The sequence below is a fragment of the Pristis pectinata genome, chromosome 6 (assembly GCF_009764475.1).
Source record: "Pristis pectinata isolate sPriPec2 chromosome 6, sPriPec2.1.pri, whole genome shotgun sequence".
Taxonomy (NCBI): Eukaryota; Metazoa; Chordata; class Chondrichthyes; order Rhinopristiformes; family Pristidae; genus Pristis; species Pristis pectinata.
In genome coordinates this window covers 34000538-34021329 of record NC_067410.1, presented here as the reverse complement: position 1 = coordinate 34021329, position 20792 = coordinate 34000538, and the positions used below count along the sequence as shown (strand labels likewise).

At 37.1% G+C, this 20792-nt stretch overlaps 1 protein-coding gene and 1 non-coding gene across 7 annotated transcripts in view; one reads left to right on the top strand and one right to left on the bottom strand.

The window, feature by feature from the left end:
• Nucleotides 1-20792, bottom strand: part of mitfa (melanocyte inducing transcription factor a) — a 211086-nt gene that overhangs the window by 68791 nt on the left and 121503 nt on the right. The gene's annotated exons all lie outside the window — the stretch shown is intronic.
• Nucleotides 7087-7157, top strand: trnag-gcc (transfer RNA glycine (anticodon GCC)). The gene has a single exon. It is a non-coding gene; the product is annotated as a tRNA-Gly (tRNA).

The following is a 20792-nucleotide window of genomic DNA, read 5'->3' as shown; positions in this document are numbered from 1 at the left end:
TCACCAGAGGCTGAAATTGTACACAAGTTCTGCATATGAAGACTTTAATGAGACAAACTGCAATGCAGATATGTATGTTGAGTTGCATGATGCACTGAAGAGTATGTGAAGGAGTTTATTCATTGTCAATGAAACACAGAAGAATCCATTACCAACATGGCATAAGACTTGACACAGACTTAGGGGTCTATTCTTCCAGCATGGAAGTAGTGGCCAGGTCTTTTCACACACTTTGAGCCTAAACGCAAGGCACCATCTGATCACCCAAGTTGCAGAACAAATAGCTGCCTGATTTCTGACAGCAGCAGTGGAAAGTCAAGGCTTCTTGCATCCAAAAAACTGCACTAGTGAGTCCAGTTCTACTTACTTTGGTTAAAAATGTTGAAGGACAGTATCATTTAATTGACAATGACACCAGGAAACATAATGAACTATTAATAATGTGCATTGTTACGGATATACAAATTGACTAGTGAGTCATTAAGAGTACCTTCCAAGTTATGAAACTCCAGAAGTTGCTACTAGGTTTATGTTGCACGGCATTTGCCTTGAACAAACACCATTTTGCTTTTAATCTCCCAGTTATTTTCAAGAATTTGTTGGATTTGCATTAATTTTGGATAAAACCTGTCACTGAGAGTTTAAATTTGGTAATTAAGAATGTGTGAACTTTCCTTTTATATTATCTCTCTCAACTAAATCCTTTCCTTTTCTCTCTTCCTGCATCTGAGTTGACTCTAATCAACCCTGCCTCCATATCTCATCACCATTCTCAATTTTTCAACATTTGTTTCTTCCTTAATCTTTGAATCTCACCTGTTAAGGTGACATACTTTAAGTTCTGTCATTAGCCATGATACCTGCCCTCATTTCCCCAAACAGAGAATACAAGAGTGAGGAGGTGGTCCTAGAACTGTATGGAACACTAGTTCAGCCACAGCTGGAGTCCTGTGTGCAATTCTGACCACCACACTACAGGAAAGATACGATGACACGGGGTGGGGGCAGGGAAGGGGGAGGTTGAATGGAGATTAACAAAGATATTGCCAGAGCTGGAGAATTGTAGGTATGAGGAGAGACTGTTCGGGTGGAATTTCTTTGTGGATCAAAGGAGACTGAGAGGTGTAATTGAGGCTTGTAAAATTATAAGAAATCTAGAAAAGAGAAAGGACCCATTTTGCTTAGCAGAAAAGTTAGTAACTAGGCTGATTTAAGTTGACTGGAAAAAGGATTAAAGTTCTTGCAAATTCCTGCTTTCTCCCTGGCCAAGGTCAGGTGTTCCAGCTTGGAATTTGAGATGCTACTGACTGTTGTAATTGTTACTATTTTATGTAATATGTAAATGGACAGTTGTATTTCAACTTTCAAAGGGTCACTTAGGCATTTTTAATTGTAACAGAAGCATTTTTGGACAATTACCCTGGTGATTTGGCTGGTGACCTTTTTCAAAATTCCCTTAGGGATATAATCTCTTTCCTTTACATCTAATAAGTGGTACCCCTGATGGAATCCCACTCACTTATCCGAAAGGATCTGTTCAGAACCATCCAAAAATTAGGTGGACAAATCCCTGATGATAAATACCAATTTTACTGGGGAAACAGTTAACTGAATTCTCATTTTAATTCTCCACCCAACTCCCACTCTGAGCTGTCTGTCTGCAGCCCCCTGCACTGTTAATAACAAGGCCCAATGTAAGCTTCAGAAGCAGCACCTCATCTTCTGGCTACACGTGTTGCAAATTTCCAGTCTCAATATCAAATTCAATAATTTCAGATAACTTGCTTACTCTGCTTGTATCAGAACTGTCCAGTCCAGCAGTAGGTTATCTCCTGAAAATATTAACTCACTTTTTCTTTCGACATTAACATTGCCTGATCTGCTGAGCATTTCTTTATAGCTCCATCTGGAGTTTAAAGCTATTACATGAACCTTTGTTTGTGTTCTCTCTCCAGCATGCTCATTAACCTATCAATCAGATAGTGCCATTAATAGCTGATCATCACAGCAACCCTGGCTTCATCTATCAGAGACATTCACTCTGTCCTATCCATCCCCCTAACCACTATCTGGAACCTCAAACAAACTTGTATGTTCTCTTTCTCTATTCTGATACAGTATCATGAAATATTAACTCTTCCCACAGATGCTGCCTGACCTGCTGAATGTTACTTGCATTTTCAGATTTCCAAGTTTGATTTTCAACAACTTGAGAGAGGGTGGCTTTTGTATTTGTCTGAAGTATTAGCTGATTAACCCTGGTAAATCTCAGCTGAATCAGTCTCTGACAAAATGGGGCCTACCTCAGCATTTGTTGTTGTCACCCTCCAGCTTCATGGAGGATTCACCCAACTGCAATTCGAGTCTCTCTAGCATGTACACCATCCTCATGGAGATTTGCTCCTCACAAGAGGAGATCTCCGCAACTTTGAGCAGTCTGAAGGAGGTCATGTCTGAAAGTAAAACCATTATAATATATACAGGGCATAGAATTTCCCATTGGTCACTGAAGATTACTGATAAATAAACCAGCAGCAATAACCTTACAAGCTGCCAATACATCTGTGTACATTTTGGCATCAGTTAAAGGACACAGCATCTGGAGTGTTGTTTTAGGCACAAGCTTCCACACCATCCATCTTGACATACATCTTTCTCTCTTCAAGAATATATATCCAATTTTCTTTCCACTTACACCAGTCCCTATTATCCAAAAAAAGTTATCACACTGATTTCACTGATGGTTTATTTTCCAAAGTAATCAAGTAATAAATAAAGTTTCCATGATTTCATTTATGGCATCAGTAATAATATTGAGAGAGAGACTGTTTCCTTTGAGATTTTCAGTAAAACAATCCTGATGACTACTGATACAGTTGTGCTTTTTAACTAATTGTGTCACATACAAATTTCAGCTGACAGCCTGCCTTTGAACAACCTAGGAAACAAATACAAGTATAAAAGGTTTTTCTAATAATCCATATAATGTACAGAATAAGAATTTTTCTACATGATGCAGTCCATAAGCTATCCTGACATATGTTATGTAGCTGAGATAATGAAGAGCTGTCTGTTTCACTACTACCATTCTCACTTCTATCTAAACTTGTTCATATAACAAAAATTTTTGGTCTTTGCACACAAGCCAAACATAGGATATACCTCCAGCCTCTAACCATTATTTTTTAAATCACCTTCAACATGGCAGTAGCAACAAAATCACTCTTAAAAATGGACAGGAAACTGCCCTTTAAATGACCCCAGAATGCAGTATGGAGTCCAACTATTTGTTTGAGTGCAGAGAAGTAAACAGAAGCTCTCAAACATTTAATCCAGAATTTTAAGCAATTAAGTTTTAAAATCATTACACTGAGCACTGGCACAGGGAGGAAGCAGTCAATGAGTTATCAAGGAGTCATATTTGTGTAGAATCTTACAGTAAAATGCTGTAATGCAAGGATCAGGGGAACTGTACAGTTGGAGATATCTAGTTTAGAAATTCCATCTTCAGAACTAGCTTGTTGTAGTGAATTAACACACATGGGTCTTTAAGGCACGATACACAGAGAAGTATTTTCTCTTTATTTTCAGTGGAAGTTGCAGTCTTTCTTAGACAGAGTTAAGCAGAAGATCTTTATTGTTTCTATCTTCTTTTAAATAAAAGATTTTATCTTGCAGTTGTAGAATGATTACCATACAAGGCACCTTTGACAGAGTGTCAAAAGCAAGAAGAAGAAATCTGGTTACACAGCCCTATACAAGTAGTTTTAAGAATGTCACTTAATTTTCAAAAGCGCTATATGGAGGAAGGTGGCAAGGAAGCTTGTAAAGCAATCATCACTTGCACACAAGAAAAGTTTCATCATGAGAGAGAGAGACATGGTTCATCTTATTAGTCTGAGCTGCATTTAAGTATATGCAGGTCTTGAAATGAAAAGACAGTTTGATAGCCTGCTGTGCCATGCATCTTCCACATTTTATGTACACCTTTAATTTTAATAAGCCAATATTTCCCTCTATTTTTTAATGAGCGTATGAACTTTGTGATAGCTCTTGGACAGTTTTCACAGTGAACATGTGATTTATTTCCACAGTATCTCTGGTCTGCATACGAGGTAAGTAACAGCCCCCTGATGCACAGAACATGCAGATGAGGCCAAGAATGCATGGCTTTCATGGCTACTTCTTGTCTGGTTAACAATCCAGTTCTTCCTCCATATTTTAGGGCAAGTTCATTGATTTCGGTCTTCAGGTAGGGAGCCACGAACAGACCAAGTTAGAGCTGGAGGTTGGGGGAGGGGAAGGAAAGAGGGTGGCTATCAACACTGCATTGTTTATTACTCAGGTTTTCAACAGCAGCTCACAGCTAATACCCAGGTTGGATGATTAGTGATTGGGGTGAAACTTCAGTCTGGCCATATGGCACACTCTGTAATCCACTGTTTTCTTTTCTAATTATGTATGCAGGGTGATTTTGACTGAAATGCACTGACAAAATATCTGTTTTTTTCTAAAAGGTGCAAACTGATGGTTGTTTTACATCATCATCGTTTCCTGTTGTTTATCTTCATTATTCAGGGATGATGGATCTATCTATCCTCCTTTATTGTCATTATCTCATGAAGTCAGCACACTTTCTGAACAATTTTTTTAAGATCTAGCAAGTTACAATGGATAATTGGTTAGCTCAATATCAAGTCAATATTGATTAGGAACATAATAGGTATAAGATACTATCCACAATTGAAAACCTACACAATGATTTTTACACTTTAACATTTATTCTGCATTTCTGTATATAATATTCATCATTTGCATAGCTGGATTTTACAAAATCTTTAGACCATCCTCCCAAATTTACATGACTTGTGCTCATCCAAAATCCAATATTGTTGTAGTTGCACTCACAAATGGAGAGCATGCCATCGCATTCCTGACTTGAGGCTTGTAAATGGTAAAATGGTGTTGGAATGTGAGAAGATGAGGAACTGAAACCCTAACCTGCTCGTTTACAATAATATTTATGCAGCTGCTCTAGCCAAGCTTCTGGTAAATGACGACTACAGAAATGTTGATGTTAGGGGTCACAGCAATGATGCCATTGATTATCAAGGGAAGGTAGCTATAATCTGTCTTGTTGGAGATGATCAATATCTGGCACTTTTGTTGTACAAATGTTACTTGCCACTTATCAGCCCATATCTGTTTGCTGTCCAGGTCTTACCACATGCATGCAAGGACTGCTTCAGCTGCTGAGCAGTTGCAAATGGAATTAAACATTGTACTACCATCAGCAAATCCTGCAACCTATGATGGAAGGATAATCATCACTGTAGCAGCTGAAGATGATTCATCATGTGAAGATGAAGCAAAACAATGTCAATGCTTCATCATGGTTAGCAGCAGAGCACTGTCCTACGCATACAACACATGGGCACCCAGCTGAAATGCATCATATCTAAAATTCTTGACTCAGCTCCACTCTTCTGGTTACTTGTCATTGCTAAGTGTCACTTCCTCATACATCCCTCACAACTTGGTGACCTGCATGCTGATCGAAAACATCCATGGAATAATTACGCACGGGCCAGGGTTGAAGATACATGAGATTTCCATATTTCATAACTTTTCATCTGAACCTTTTCATTCAGTTATTTTGTAAAGTGGTTATAAATTTTTTGTATTCAGCCAGCACTTAATATAGTGAGCAGATCCTAAAACGGTGTTCAGAACCTTTTATTCCACAGCAATGATACCACCGAATATCACCTGAGGACATTGATGACATTTGATGTCACAAAATTGCCAACCACCAGAAATCTTTCAAGGGAGCTTTCATATTTTTTGCATCAGAACTGTCTGATTCAATGAATACCACATGGAGCTGGAGGCACTTACATTCAGCTGTTACTTGGGAGCATGAATAAGCAATACGCAGTGCACATTCCTCTCATTGATTACAGACCACTGTGACCACATTTAGTTAGCTACAGAAGAATAATTTCTTGTATCAAGTGCTAGCATGCATTTTATTAAATATGTTTTAAACCATAATAGTATAGCATCATAAACAAAAACAAGGAATGCTTGGAAAATCCACTAATGCTGTTTGACCTGCTGAATCTGTTTCTCTCCCCAGTGATGCTGTTTGGACTTGCTGACCATCTCTCTATTCACTGATGCCATTTGACCTGCTAACAATTTGTCTCCCCACTGATACCATTTGACCCGTTGAGTGCTTCTAGCAACCTCTGTTGTTGTTTCAGATTTTCAGTATCTGTACTTCTTTGGTCCCACATAGATGCAATCTCAAGGAAGGTGCGCCAGCGTCTTTACTTTTTTAGGAAGTTAAGCAGGTTCAGCTCATCAACAAATACTCTAATAAACTTCTACAGATGTACTGTTGGAAGTATCTTGACTGACTGCATCATAGTCTGGTACGGCAATTTTAATGCACAGGAACATAATTAGCTGCAGAGAATAGTGGAATCAGCCCACTACATCATGGGCTCATCCCTCCCCACCATCAGTTGTATCTAGAGAAGGCACTGCCTCAAGAAGGTAACATCCATCATCAAAATCCCCACCATCCAGGCCATGCCATCTTCTCACAGCTACCATAGGTACAGAGGTACAGAAGCCTGAAGTCCCACACCATCAGGTTCAAGAACAGCTACTTCCCTTCAACCATTTGGTTCTTGAACCTACTGGCAAAACCCTAATCATCATTAGAGCTTAGCAACACTATGACCACTCTGATCACTTCGCACTAAGATGGGCTTTGATATTTTTGTTCTTTATTCTTTCTTGTAAAAATTGTGTACAATTTATGTTTTTGTTTTTCTTGTGAATGCTGATATATATGATGCTTTGTGCCTGTGATACTGCTGCAAGTAAGTTTTTTATTGCACCTGTGCATACATGTAATTATGCATATGACAATAAACTCAACTTTGACATTACATTGTTAGATGGAGAATGCTCTTTTAGAGCTATTTATTAGAAAACAGAATAGATCATAACCATTTGTGTTTCAGACCATTTTTGCATAGTATAAAAGTGAGCTTTTGCTGGTGATGACTGTTAGCATTGGTGGTTTAGTGGTAGAATTCTCACCTGCCACACAGGAGGCCCGGGTTCAATTCCCGGCCAATGCAATCGCAGCTTTAGGGCAGGCATGATAGTGTAGCAGTTAGCATAACGCTTTACAGCACTAGCGACCAGGGTTCAAATCTGGCCACTATCTGTAAGGAGTTTGTACACACTCCCCGTGTCTGCATGGGTTTCCTCCAGGTGCTCCGGTTTCCTCCCACATTCCAAAAATGTACAGGTTAAGAAGTTGTGGGCATGTTATGTTGGCACTGGAAGCGTGGCGACACTTGCAGGCTGTCCCCCAGAACACTACACAAAAAGATGCACTTAACTGTGTGTTTCGATGTACAAGTGACAAATAAAGATATCTTATCTTAACAGAAATGAAAATAGAAATTGATTGAGGTAACCTTAGAATATGACTTAGAATTAAAATTCTGCAGATACTAAAAAATGATGAAAGCAAAAAACACAAGAGATACTCAGCAGGTCAAACAGCATCTGTATAGATGGTGAACATTTCAAGGGTTTCATCAGAATACAAGTAAGGGATTGACTAACAGACAGAGTTCAGATAATGCAAGTGCACTTCAGTTGTCAGAATTTGATTAGGTATGAGCCCCTTGAATGGTAGTGGGTTGTCAGTTTACACCTCTTTTATCAAAACTAAGGAATAGAAATAGAAAGCCACATATCCAAATTCCCTGACAACACTGTTAGGTGATGCTGTAAATGGTGTGGATGGAATCAGAGAGTTGGGAAGAACCACAAAGTTTTTCCCACTCAGTTAATCTATGACTGATGACACTCAATATCAAGAAATATTAAGGTTAACTACTCTGGATTCAAGAAAGTTTGATCAGAAATTTTCCATCTGGTGATAAGCTAACTAGGTAATATGCGTCCCCTATCATCTCATTGGTTTTCTCTAATAGCTTCTGTAGTTTTTTTTCTTGCCAATTTCAAATTTCCTTTTCATTTTGTGTTTCTCTGTTCTCTAATTCACTGATTTCTGAGCATCCCTGAATTTCCTAGTCCATACAGTCTCATCCCATACTTATGACTATTCTCTTGATCTCTCTTGACACAGCCTTGCTATTCACATTGGGACAATCACATGTAGGATCATCCCTCAACACTTTTTAGTCATCCTTCAATCATAATTTTCTCTCTACTTCCAAAGTGCTAAAATACTCCTTTGCTGCCACTACTCCTTGTTAAAATAGCTCAGCTCTTTCACTTCCTGATCAATCCACCAGGACCTGTGCTCCCTTAAGTTTAAGGGACAGGGTCTTAAAAGAATATGGTATTCATAGCCAGATCTGCCCAGACAGAATGTATGATCAGGCTCTACTTTCATTTGCCACACCTTCTCATTATCCCAAGATTGCACTAGAATGCAAAGTCACAGTTCCTAGTCTCTTCTCCAAACCATTTTATTTAAGCCTTTTCCTGATTCCTCCATTGCCCCCTTTAAAAAAAATTGTTATTGGAGAAATTAATGGGAATAAGAGGCAATAAATACCCAAGACACTAAGAAGCTTTCTATGGAGATAGGGACTGCATGGGTAAGCTTCCAAAATACCAAAGATTCTAGTAAGGTTCCCATAGATTGGAAGGTAGCAATCATAATTCCACTATTTAAAAATGAGTTCAGAGGAAGCTATAAACCAGTTAGCCTGAGATCAGAAATACAGTAAATGTAAGAATATGTTATTACCAAAGCAATAATAAGGTAATTAGATAATAGTAATAGGATTGGGCAGAGTCTTTAGGGATTCATGAAAGGGAAAAAAACATGTTTGACAAATTGTTATAATTTTCTGAGGTTGAACCTAATCAGAATAGATAAGGGGGAAACCAATGGATATGGTGTATTTGGACTTCGGTAAGTTGCCACAAAAGAGGTTATTAAACAATAATAGTACAAGTGAAATTGGGGTTGTTATACCTTGAGGACTAGTTAATGGACAGAAAAACAGTGAGAAATAAACAGCCCATTTTCAGAATGGGATGTTGTACCTAGAAAGAGGCTGCAGGTATCACTGCTTCTCAGTCCCATTAATTTTTCCAATACCAACTTTTCACTTACAACCAGACCTGCTGTTCTCTATTTCCATGAGGACAAGGTCTTCAGTGTCTTCTGTGAAGACAACTACAAAACATTTATTTAATTTACCTATCATTCGCAGACTGAAGCTTTACTTTCCTGAGCTTAGAATAATGAAGGAAAGCCTCATTAAAAAGTACACTTTTCTTAAGGGGCTTGACAGGGTAGAATCAGGAATGATATTTCCCCTGGCTGTGGTGTCACAGCCTCACAGGGCTCAGCCATTTGGGACAGATGAGCAAAAGATAACGAATCTTTGGAATTCTCTACCCAGGAAGGCAGTGGGGCTCAATCATGGAGATATCCAAGGGGGTGAATAGCCAGATTCCTTCTACTTCTTCTGTTCGTTTTTTTAAGTTCAATAATCAAAATAACATGGATATTTTGCGAAAATACTCTAAAGTACAACATTGTGTATTCATAATAAATAAACTATAGCATCTGAAACTGGTTTGCTTATTCATATGATGTGCCTTTGATGAAAGCGAGGGATTCATTGTTTTTAGTTTGAATCAAGCAGGAGAAGAACACCGACAATGAGACTTACTACAGTGAAATCCAATGAAGACAGTATTAAGCCTCAGAGCAAAAATATTCAAACAGCCAAGACCTTTATATTGCTGTTGCCTTGGGTTGGAACAAATGCGTATGTATTGCTTAAAAAAATCATTCACTAATATGCGTTAAATATGATGTTGGAAAATATCTGACATTTGTGGTTATCAAATGCTTTGAAAAAATCTGATTTTTTTTCCCTTCTGTGTTCACTAAATACTGATGTGACAAAGGTAATTCATTGTTGGTACTGGATGAGCTTCCACAGAAGTGGAGAGTTTGTGTCCTTCTTTGGAAAGTAATGAAACTGATTTTAATAAATCTAGTCATGTGTGTTACCGTAAACAACAAAGTTCCAACTTTCATCTAAAAGGTTAACTGGTTTACTTACGTTCATTTTTTAGATGAAAGTTGGAACTTTGTTCTTCAATAGTCAAAGTACTTGTCTGACCTACAGGATTGGATGAGCCTCAGGTCAACTACAGATGAGCAGTAAACAGTGCCTTGCCATTGTCATGAACATGACTGGAACATACTTTCTAAACTTTCTAAAGGAATAAGCTTCATTAGTTAGATGTTGTTCATTAGGGGAGATCCTAACCCAAAATAATAAAAGGAATATCCACATTCTTATCATGACCAGCAGCATTGCCATGCTAAGTACAAATAGCAAAATGTAAAACTGGTCTGATAGTAAAAAAAATTTCATAAATATGGGAAATCCGAAGTCAAAAGATCTCCACAGACTGTAGTCAAACTTGGCAAATCAATTTGACTTAGAAAATTGCTTTTTGATTATAGACCAAGAAACCAATTTGTTCTGTAAATTTGTTCCCAGTTTATAAATGATGTACATACTTATTGAATTCCACACTAGGGTTTGCTCACAGAGCATTGCTCATTAATCTGAATGAAAATTAAGAGGTAATCTAGCCCATTTGACTTTCTTGACCAGGGGTCTTAAGAGTTTAAGATAACATGCCACTAACTGCTATAATCATTTTAAGTTCTATCTTGAGATAGAATTCAATACACTGCTTTCTTCCAATCTGGTATTATTCATCACTTTACAATCCAATTACAAAAACAATGGAAAGAAATAGAATGAGCATTTTAATCGGAGCCACCAAAGCAAATGGATAAAATCAATTCCATTTTCAGTGCAGCAGATCTGACCTGAATTCTGCATTGATTTCAACTTGTGCTCTCATAATCAGGAGCAGCGTTCTTTATACACTTGTATTTACATAGAGAAGTACACATTTTGGGCAGTTAACTCAAAGTAATGAGTGACCTGCAGTATCTATCTTTCCTAACTTAAAAGTTCATTCAAAATTGTTGGCAAAGTATTTTTTATGTTAAAATTAACAACAACTAGTAGGATATTAAATGCAAAGAATGTTTTCATGTCTTTTTGGTTACTGCAAATACAAAGCAGATCACCAGTGACTTAACCTTATTACAGAAATGGCAGTATAATGGCAGCCTAAGATGAACAATGCAGATAGATGTATATTATATCTCTTTATCAAAGGATAATGAATGAACTACAAAAAAATAAATGAACATTTCAGGAGATAACTAACTTACTTGCCAGTTTTCAATGTACTTCATATCAAGTAAAACACAAAAATTAAGCAGATTAGCCTTGGATAGTCCAATTGGCAAATGTATGCCCATGAATAAAGAGAAAAAAAAGTATCCAGTCTTAAACCTCCCAATAAGCATCAAGTAACTCTTGCTTAAATATATCTGGATGTGTGAATATTTAATGCTAGCTTGGAATGTAACGTCCTAACACGTAAACCATCTCTCGTCATTCAAAATCTTGGATAACACAAAAACAATATCAAGTATTTATATAGTACATTTAACATAGTAAAACAGTTCCAAAGCATCACACTGGAACACTGTCAGTCCAAAATTTAACACAGGGAGATATTAGATAGTTGATCAAACACTTAGTTTGGAGGAGCATCTTCAAAGTGGAGAGAGTAGAGGGATTTGTGAAAGGTTGGCAGATGGAAATTTTATGAATTTAGAGCCTAAGTCAGCCACCAATAGCAGGTGAATTAAAGTTGGAGATATGCAAAGGACAACAACTGGAGTAAGACAGACCTATGCAGGAATTTAGATATAAAGAGATGGATGAAATTTGGAGGTAATTGTACACAAGAATAAAAACTCAGAATCAGTCGCCAATATAGTTGAGAATGCAGAAGGATGATGAAGCAATGTGACTTGATGCAGTTTAGGATTGTTGAAATGATTTTTCATGAGCTTAATTTCAAGACCATGCAAGGTGGGATGCTAACCAGAACAGTGGAATAGTTTGAGACATGGAAGTGGCAAAAGCATGGAAGAGGGCATCAGCAGCAGGTGGACTTGGACAGTGGAAAAGAAAAAAACAAGTCAGGAATGTGGAAGAAGGCAGGTCTTTGTAAGGGAAAGGACATCTGGTCCAAAACTCAACTCCATCATATAATTGAGTGAATGCCAAGACTGCAAAAAAAAATTCCTTCCTGCTATTTAAATGGAAGAAATTCCTGTTCACTCAGTACTGGATAATGACCTGAGAATTTATCAAGAAAGAAAGAGGAGATAGAGGTAGTGGTGATGTTGAGCAAAGTGGATTCAGCTATATCTTCAGATCATGTCACCTACTGTGGAAAGATCAGAGAAAATAGGGGGAGGGCAGGAGAAAACAATTAAAGACAAGCGATAATAACTTAAGAAATAGACAAGGACTTAAGACTCTAAAAGAGGATTGTGTATAGGGCCAATTTTGCATCCTTGGAAGCGGCAAAATGCGTAAATGCAGAAATTAGACACATAGCTTGAGATAAACAGAATAACTCGTGTCTGACGGGTGGCAAGTTTCCAGAGCATGGTTTTCACAATATCTCCAAGAACTAACAAGAGAAGCCCATTTTAAATTTAGTTACAAGTCAGATTTAATTAACAGGAAATGGTGCAGGAACATTCTTCCAGCAGCAAACACAATCAGATTCAATGTAGCATTCAATGCACAAGGCTAAATTCCCTGCAATACTCCACAGATAGTCCACACTAAACCTGCCAAATCTACTCATAAAACCACAACAAAACTTTTGGAGATATTCATAAAATAACTAGCGTTGTGAAATTGGTTTGTAGCCCAAAGGGTTCTGATCACTATAGAAAGAGCTTAGTTTGAGTAAAGGGTTAAAGGAAAACAGATGATTGAAAGAAAAAAAAATCACACAAAAGACAAAATCTATTGCAGTTCCTTGAAACTAGGAAAGAACAACAAACCATGGCAAATGAGAAAGTACAAGAAGCGAAAATAAGAAAGAAATTTGCAAGGGATAGCAAAAACAATAATTGCTATTTTCTAACCATTTTAGGAATATGATAATGATCAAGACTGGGTCTCTTAAAAATGGATGACAATGATATTGTAGCTGAAAAATAAAACAAATGGCAGACACCTTAAACATTACTCCTCATCAATGTTTACAGTGGAAGACCAGGAGAGCATTTCAGACAGTCAAAGTGAAACTATTCTTAAATCAGGGACAGAGTGTCACAAAATTAACACAAGATGATGAAAATGATGGCACTAAAGGTTTGCAAATCCCCAGGACCAAATGGTTTCCATCCTAGAACTTTAAAGGCGGCGAGTAGAGTGTTGATGCCCTAAATATATATTTCCCTAAATTCTCTTGAGTGAGTAACATCCCTTAATTTAGAAAATTACACATGTCAAATCTCTTCTTTAAAAAAACTAGAGAGGTAATCAGGGAATAAGTCAATAACATTTATTGTTAGGAAATTACTCAAGTTTGTAATTAAGGATAGAATGACTGAACACTTTTCAGATGACCAGAGACAGGCAGGGCTAATGAACCCAAATTATTTTTTTTAAGAAGTCAAACTAACTGAGGAGGTGGAAAGGTTACCTACCATAGATGTTATCGATGGGGACATTCAGAAAGGCTTTCGTAAATGTTTCTCATAAGAAACTAAACTAAAGTTGAAGCTTAAGGAACGAAAGACAAACTATTTCCTTGCCTGGAAAACCAGCTGACCAAGAGTCAGAGGAGTGAAAATAGGCAGATAATCAAGTTGGTAGGATGTGACTAATGGTTTCTTTCAAATATTAATGTTGGACCACAACTATTTACGATATTTGGAAATGACTAAAATGATGGGATAGAAAGCTACATATTTAAATTTAGAGATGACACGAAGAGGCATTTTAAGTAATGCAAGTGGAATTACACACACACACACACACACACACACGAATATATATTAAAAGATTAAGCAAATGGGCAAAATTGTGGCAAATGGATTTCAAAGTAGACAGTTAGGGCACCCATTCCGCATTATAAAAACATAGAACCATATACTTCCAAATGGTTTAAAGCTATAAGCAGTGACAATCTAAAGAAATTTGTGAGATGATGATGAATTTTACCTAGAGGACAAGAAAATAATGTTATATTGCATCAATACAACTATAATGCTGTGATTAAACCAGACCAGCAAAATATTGACTGCAGTCCTAAGCACCATGCCTTTGGAAGAATGCATTGGCTCTGGAAGCGTGCTCTCTCAATGTCTGCCATATTCACGTCTCCAAGATACAGAGAGCTTTTCAACAAAAAACAAATCACTTGTTATTGTAGCAGACTGCCTTTGGAACATTCTACACTAAAACACAGTTGCAATCAGACAGCAGTTGGTCACATGATACCATCCTTACGAGGGCTGACAGACTTAAAGTAACAGCCATCATTCGCAATCAATATTTCATACATCACTAATTCTGCAGGTGCAACATACAGTTACAAGGTGCCAGGACAACACTTAGATACCGAAGGTTAAATTATGAAGAGAGGTTACGCATTCTTGGAATGCATTTCCTGTAAATTACATGGCTATGGGATTATTTGAGTTAAAAGGGATAACAATTGCCAGTTTTTAATTGCCAATTGCAACCAATTTAAGTTCTCTAGAGGATACTGATGTGGTAGATTAGGAGAAATTATTTGTGCTGAGAAGCAGGGGAATAATCTAAATATTAGAGCCAGGCTTTTGAGTAAAAAAAAGTTAACACCTATGCATGCAGAAGCTGGTGTAAATTTGGATCTCTTTTACAAAAAGGCAACTGATTCAAGCTCAATCATCATTTTATAACAGAGACTTGATAAATGTTTGCAAACCAAAAATTATGTGCCAAGTGAAAACAGTAGTGTATATTGACATAGGTCAGAGATTAGCCACAATTTCAGTGAATGGCAGAACACACTGGAAAGGCTAAATGGCCTACTCTTGTTCCTCTCTTTCTATGTTCCAATATAGGAGAGAAAAAGAATAATACCTTAGGCAGTTATCAAACAGGGAAAACTACACCTGGAAGGCATAAACCTTAAGGAAAAAATAGAGAGAAATTTCAAGGTTAAAAAATAGTTAAAATAAAAGTTTTATCTCTAGTGCAGGAACAATCTAATGAAGAAATATCATATCTGTTTTTGTTATGCAAAATTGAAACCGGTACAAAACATAACTTATGGTCAAATTAAGAAACCAGAATGCTTTTTCAGCTGCATAATTGGAACTTTTTGAAGCATCAATTGAACTGAAAAATCCACTTGGTTTTTATCCAGTTCATTGGGGTCAAGTTCAAGAGAACTAACCAAATACATGCTTGCAGTAATACTGTTTCTGTAGTAGTAGGGCAAAGAACAAATTTAAAATCTAAGAATAACTGAACAGCTATGTGAACCTCATTGTACATTCTGACAATTCAGTATCAGTAAAAGAAAAGGCTACAGTAGCTGAAACACTGGACGGTTTCACTTCAAGTTTATAGATCCTGAGAAATGCACTCCAGGCAGAAACCTTCTTGCCAAATTGGACGAGGTCAAATGATTAAAAAAAATCTTCCTGACACCAGAAAACAAGGAGACTTGCAAACTCCAAAGCATAGCTTTGAAGGTAAAAATAAAACTGATTCTAAGGGAACTGAAAAGTCCAAGGATCTTTTGGGCTGCAATTTAATTTCAACAAGTGAGTGATGATGAATGTGTCACTTATAAAATGTATTGAAATGCTGAGAGGCTGAATGGCCTACTTTTGCTTCTTTTTTTTAATGTTTATGCTTTAAGTATCTCACGTGACTTTGCTTTCTGTTGATGTTAGCAGTTACTAAATAAATGGCCAATCCACTACTGTGAATTTTGCACCTCTGCCAAAATCGAAATTTAACCTTCTAAATCCTCCCAAAAATGGCCTATTGAGTAACACAGCCATTGGGCAAACATTGGTGGATATCTGGTCTACTCTTACCCACTGAATGCAAAATTCAAAAAGCTAAGCTATCCTGTGGTCCATAACAACTGATTCGGGAGAGAAGCTTCTTCTCAGCATGGTCTATCCTATGATATTTCTCAAAGGAATCCAGCCAGCCAACAGAAGATCTACATTAGTATTTTTCTACCTGACCAAATCCAAAGATCCTTTCTTTCAAGAGAAATGTTTTTGGGTAGCGAGCTGGGACAATTTTCTCATCAATGTTTTGAAACCAGTGCAGTTTTCTTCTATGCCAATTGGATTGAATATCAAAACAAAGAATTAGTCTTATTCATTAAATTGCCAATTACTACCTGTCCTCATTTAAAGCTTCACAAATGTTGCAAACTGCTCATTTCTTCCCCTGTCAGTTTCTGAATACATATGCATGATGCAATTGCAGTTTGTCTTTGCCTTTTGCTAATCTTTTTTAGTTTCAGAAACCCTGTCAGATTACACTTAAACACAGAGAATTTAAGCCTGTTTTTGAGGGGAATTATTACATTTCTTTATTTACCATTTGTCTTGTCCTTAGAAATGTGTTGGCTGTTGTAAATCTGATCACTATAAACTGTTGGTTCACATTTTGCATTTCCATAGCATACCAAGCTGAGAAACAGCTCCAAAAAGGTTCCGCAGACAACTAAGCTATGATATTGTATTGGAGACAGTACTGGGTATGCTAGATGACGTTAGGTGACTGATGCAAGTTGCACTAGATTGCTTGTCCAATAAAACCATTTTGTCCAAAAGGTAATCAAATATAATAACAAAAATGGTCAAAATAAAAGTTGGCCCAGAAACAAATACTATTAAATCTGAAAGTGTGAATGAATCTTCCACTGGTTCATATTTTATAATCAAACTACATAAATTATAAGCATTAAAATTTTTCACAAAAACTTACTAAATTTACAAAAATGAACTGTTCCTAAATAATTCAAATATATCCATTTAAACAATGATTACCTCTCTATCTACCACCCTACCACTACAGTAATTTACCCAGAATTAAGAGCTTGTTCTTTGTTTCTGATGTTAGTCACCCAAAAGGTGGAATTCCACAAGTACCAGCAGTCTTCCTGAACTTTGCCCAAGCTTCCACAGTTGACATGTAAACCTAACCTTTAAATGTCAGCAGAGTACTTGACCGTAAGATCACCATAGCAGAAGTTGAAACATTCCACACTTGATGCCCACACATACACATTTTTCAGCAAAGCTCAGCAGTTAGCAATCAGTTAAGGAAATCCTCATCAAATTTTCTTCAACCTATTCCAGAGGCAACATTGCTCTATGGAGGTTAACTAGCTCAGTAGAGACATGTGGAATCCTGTGGGTTTACGCATCAAACTTTCATACAGTGTTATGCATGCATGCACTGGGAAGCATGGAGAATTTAACATTATTTCTAAAAAAAATTCATAAAATAAAAGTAACCACCATCATTAAAATAAATAGACTTGTTTTCCATGACTTTACGGAGGTAAACAGTCAAGTTAACTTTTTTTCATCTAAAAGCATTTTAACCAAACATAGTAAGGAACATGAAACTATCTGCCAAGAGGCAGCTTAGTCATGAATCTTTTTAAGCTTTACTAAAAAAAATGTTCACACGATAAATGCAATTCCTTTAATTAAAATGATGAAACAGCTTGGGATACTATTTTATAAGATTAATGTTCTAATTCAACTAAGTGAAACTACTTGTACTTTCCAGTGTACAAGTTCGACAACATTCAATCTAATAACTTGGGTGCTCAACTCACCAACATTAATTCCTTGAATTTCAAATGATTCATAGTTAAGAATATTATACAGTACCTCAATAAACAAAGGAAATGCACAACTACTTTTGTCCATGTCTGCGCATTGCATACACTACATGGCAACTACCATTCATTATACAATATGCTTTTGTTTGACAGCCACATTTCAGACTTTAAACCTGTGGATAATGAACCTGTAGGTATTATTTCAAAGCATCCAATTTTAAAAAAACAACCAAAAGAATGAAAGCAGCAAAGCTAATTATCGGCATTCCTTCATGTATTAGTGTGTGGTGTGCACTAAATCTCTGGGAGGCTTTGTCTTGATCCTTAAAATTATCCCATACTTATTCTTGAGAGGTTACAGGTCATTTAGCTAATTAAAGCACCAATCACATTAAAAACAGAATCATCCAAGATAAATGTTTTCACTTTTAGGGTTTAAAAGCTCAGCCTGGTACCCTTAATCTAATTTTGACTCTTATATAACACTGGTAACCATCTACTAATCTTGTCACAGACATACCCATTAAAACTGCTATCCAGAGAGCACTGATCAGATTTTGTTTCTGTCTTATGGCCAAAAAGAAATTTCAATCAAGAATTTGTAAATCCCAGAATGAATGACAGGAATTTCCATGATCTGTCACTACCAACTGTGTAATGTTTAAAAGTTCTGCTCTGCATTGCACAAATGGTGAAGAATTGTAAAAAGGAAAAAGGGAAGTTAGGAAGTGATATTTTAAAACATCAAATTACAGTGCTCATCAAATGATGGAAGCACTCAGTAAATTAGCAACATCTGCAGAGAGAAGAAGACAGAGGTAACATTTCAGGCTCACATCAGAACCACCAACTGAACTGTTGCTCTGCAAAAAAACTGTTCAAGCAGAAATAAAATAAAATTATATAACTGTCTGAAATCTACTAATTTGGGACAGTAAAAAAATTGCCTTGAAATTTAACTACTCCAAAATATACACACACCCTCCATCTCAAACTAAGAAATGTCTAATCACCAAATTTCTGTTGTACTTATTATCCCTACTTAAGTGATAGCCTGCAGTTTGTGAAATGTCTTTGAAATTGTTATCTTCTGCACATAATTTGGAAATTTTGCGGATATGTTACACAGATTATATTCCTTTCTTCCTTTCGCACCTGAAGGACTCCCAATCTTTCTGACTTTAACTTCTTAGATTCCCAATGAATCTAAATTTAAACACAATTTGAGGAACAAACAGACTTGACCTTTCATCCAGCAACATTCCACCCATTTGTACACAGCATTACCAGATTATAATTCTGCTGTTCTATTTACACTTGTTCTACTGCAACATTTTGTTCCTTTATTTATCCCATTATCACCTTTTGTCTTGCACCATCAACTCATCGAGTTCACATAAGAATGGGTTACTTTAGAGTATGCATTCAAGGCTGGAAGTGGCACTGGATTAAGCAGTTAACAGAACTGTATTCTTCACATCTGTCAACTGGGAACTCTTGTCTTTGTTTGACACTATGCCAATGCAAGTTATTGTTTTTGACTATGCAGTTCATTAATCTTGTCCTACGGAAAAGTAAGTAATTACAGGCCTGTGATTCCAACATCAGTGGTAGGGAAGTTATTGGAATAAAATTCTGAGGGGCAGGATTAATCTACACTTGGAAAAGCAGTGACTAATAAAAGACCCTGTTTACCAACTTGATTGAATTTTTTTTGAAGAGGTAACAAAATGTATTGAGGGCAGTGTGGTTGATGTAGTCTACATGGACTTCAATAAAGGCCTTTGACAAGGTCGCACTTGGGAATCTAGTTCTAATGTTAGAGCCCATGGGACCCAGGGCACAATGGCAAATTGGATACAAAATTGGTATTGGAGAGAGTGGTGCTGGAGGGTTTTTGTTTATTATGATTGGAAGCCTGCAACCAATGATACACCACAGGGTCCTGATTTGGGAGAGTTTATTATTAATGATTTGGGTATGAACACAAGAGATATAATTTGTAAATTTGTTGAAAATAAGAAAATTGTTGGCGGTAGTGAAGAGCACATTCTTAGACCAGGGCATAATGCTGATCAGTTAATAACATGCACATAACAAAGTCAGATGTAACGTAATCCTCATAAATACGAGGTAATGCACTTTGGGAGGACAAGTAGGTCATATACAATGAATTACAGGGCATGAGAGAGCATTGAGGAACAGGGGAATCTTGAAGTACAAGTCCAAGGATCCCTGAAGGTTGCAGCAAAGGTGGTGAAGAAGGCATACAGCATACTTGCCTATATTGGCTGGGGCACAGAATGTAAAAGTAGGGGTGTTATGGTACAACTCTAAAAATAAACATTGGTTAGGCCACAGATGAAGCACTGGTGCAGTTCTGGTTACCACCCTACCAGAAGCACATAATTACACTGGAGAGAGTGCAGTGGAGATTCATCAGGAGGTTGCCTGGGATGGATTATTGCAGTGCTACAACAGACTGGATTTTTTTTCCATGAAGCATAAGAGGCTAAGGTGGTATCTGATAGAGGCATACAAATTTATGTGGGGCATAATTTTGGAGTAAGGAGTATGATAGTAGAAAATGTCCATGTCAGTGTCTTAAACTAGAGGGCGTGGGTTTAGGGTAAGGGGTCAGAGGTTTAGATGGGATCTGAGGAGGATTTCCACCTCTACCCCCGCCCCCCAACACACACACACACACACACACACACACACACACACACACACACACACACACACACACACACACACACACACACAAAGGATGGCTGGAATCTGCTTGAGGGAGTCATGAAAGCAAATATTCTCATAACATATAACAGGCAACTCAACAAGCTCTTTAATTGTCAAGCCATAGAACACCATAGACCAAATGCAGGTAAATGGGATGACTATAGATGCATGCTTGATGGTCA